The sequence below is a fragment of the Brassica napus genome, chromosome C7 (assembly GCF_020379485.1).
Source record: "Brassica napus cultivar Da-Ae chromosome C7, Da-Ae, whole genome shotgun sequence".
NCBI classification, from domain to species: domain Eukaryota; kingdom Viridiplantae; phylum Streptophyta; class Magnoliopsida; order Brassicales; family Brassicaceae; genus Brassica; species Brassica napus.
Window position 1 is genome coordinate 14,375,580 of NC_063450.1, and position 2,603 is coordinate 14,378,182.

Below are 2,603 nucleotides of genomic sequence, written 5' to 3' on the forward strand. Positions count from 1 at the left end.
CCCTGATACTGATGCTACAGTAGCTGCTCAACCTGTAGAAGAGGCTGCTCGACCAAGGGCACTGGCTGACTACAACCGTCCAGATGAGGACTACGCCAACAGATCAGCTATTCGACTTCCAGAGATTCAGAAGCAGAATTTCGAGCTGAAGCCTCAGTACTACACATTCGTATCGCAGATACCCTACTCTAGGTTACCGCACGAGCATCCTATGGACCATCTAGAGAGGTTCGAGGATCTTATCGCTGCTATTCGTATGGATGGAGTCCCCGAGGACTACCTATTGTGCAAGCTCTTCAAGTATTGTCTGACTGGAGAAGCGATGCACTGGCTTAATCAGCTACCCACAGGATTTCTAACATCCTGGACCGACATCAAGAATGCTTTCTTGCGAAACTTCATCGATGAGGCACGCGCTGAAGACTTGAGAAGCAAAATTGCTACATTCGCGCATGAGACTGGAGAGTCTTTCAAAGATGCGTGGATCAGATTCAAGTTCTTCCAGCGAGACTGTCCACACCACGGATTCAATGAAGTGCAATTGCTGAGCACTTTCTTCAGAGGTATCACCTTGAGGTATCAGATGGCTCTTGATACAGCTAGCGAGGGAAACTTCAACACCAGGAATCCGGTGGAAGCTTTGAGACTGATAGAAAATCTAGCAAACAGCAGCAGCACCAAGAACACTGACTTTGAGAAGAAGAAGTCTGTTGCATCCCTAGGGAAAGAGTAGATGGATGAAGTTAGAGCAAAGTTAGATGTGGTTCATGAGCTTCTTAGGAAGCAGGTCTGCTCAGCTGAAGGAGAAGTAGCTGTAGACATGGAAGGAGAAGAAGATGTGAACTACATTGGAGGTACTGGATTTCAGAGGTCTGGAAACCAGGGTGGAAACAGAAACTTCTATGGCAATAGTCAGAGGAGTAACCAGAGTTCACAGTTCCATAAACCTTTCAGCAACAACAGCAGAGGCTATGGAAACTCATTTTACCAGAATCCACCACCACAGACTCAGGAAAGCAAGATTGAAGCAATGCTTGACAGAGTTCTGGAAGGACAGCAACAACTCACTGTGGACTTCAATGGGAAGATAGATTCCGCCTACAACAGTCTGAACACAAGAATTGTGACCTTAGGGACTCAGGTGAGGAAATTTGAAATGCAAGTGGTTCAGACTGGAGACACTGTAAAGAGGCAAGAAGCCTTGGCTAGAGAGGCAGGAGTTGAGAAAGCAAAACACCACGTAAATGCCATCATAGATGATGATTTATGGCAAGTGTTGAAGCATGAGATGCTTGGAGAAGGAGACTTCGAAGTTGAAAGCTCCATGAGTTTCGGCGGATCACTTTGGTGTCGACCGATGTCAATGGATGCACATCGCTCAACAGACCATGACGAAGATCGATCGACGGATTACTCTAACCATCGATCGACGTCATATGCTAAATCGACTGCAGAGTGTAGTGCAGTTCGGATCATGACTCATGAGGAATTCGCAGAAAAACATCCTCACCCACCCTCCCCTTTCTACGTCAAAATCGATCAACGGCATGAGCCAGCAGTCGATCGACAGAGCGAGACTGATATCGATCGACCCTCCTCACCTCCCATCGATCGACGGGCACCTCTCACCTACCGAGTGCGATTACCATCTATTGATAGTGACCGAATAAACGCACTCAGACCACCACCTAAACCTTTAGCAAACCCACCAGAACCAACAACCAACCCTTCAGACACTACACCAGAGCCTATGAAAGTTGATGAGGCAACTGAAGGAATAAGGTTAAGGAAAAGAAAGGAGAAGATTCCTAAGAACCTTAAGAGGGAAGCTAATGAGAAGGAGATGGATGGTTTCACTAAGAGAGTCCTCAGAATCCCAGTGGAGAAACCTTTTAATGAAGTTTATTACACACACCGGTTGTGGATGTTCTTCAGAGAGACTAAGGAGATTGAGGAGGACATTAGGAGAATGTTTCATCATGTCAGGGAAAGGATGAAACTAAGGATCACATTGAAGAAGAATAGTGATCCTGGGAAGTTCGCAATACCATGTGTGGTGAAGGGTATTGAATTTCCCCACGCACTTTGTGACCCAGGAGCATCAGTCAGCATACTACCTAAGGTTATGGCAGACCAGTTGGGTCTAAAAATAGAGCCTTCATAAGAATCTTTCACCTTCGTGGACCTTTCAGAAAGAAGCTCTGGAGGCATCATAAGAGAACTTGAGGTACAGATTGGTAATGCCCTTGTCCCAGTAGAATTTCATGTCTTGGACATCAAGCTTAACTAAAACTCTTCACTTCTGCTTGGTAGAGCTTTCCTGGCTACAGTAGGAGCTGTATGTGACATGAACACCAACAGATTGTGTCTGACACTGATAAATCCAGACGTCCACTATGACCCAGTTCGAGTTGTGAGACAACAGGTCAACCTCGTGGAGCTTGGAAATGATCTTGGCTACATTGCAGCATGCCATTGTGGAGCAGAGTACGATATAGAGTACTCAGAATCGATCGACACTCACACTGCTTCATCGATTGATTCCAATGAGTCACCGACGACCGATGAACACTATCCTGCGTCGCTCAACAGGAATCAACCGG

General features: G+C 46.2%; 1 non-coding gene across 1 annotated transcript; it reads right to left on the reverse strand.

Annotated features, from left to right (window-relative positions):
* Positions 1 to 420: 420 nt before the first annotated feature.
* Positions 421 to 528, reverse strand: LOC125590950. Its single transcript, XR_007326947.1, has one exon. It is a non-coding gene; the product is annotated as a small nucleolar RNA R71 (small nucleolar RNA).
* Positions 529 to 2,603: the final 2,075 nt, after the last annotated feature.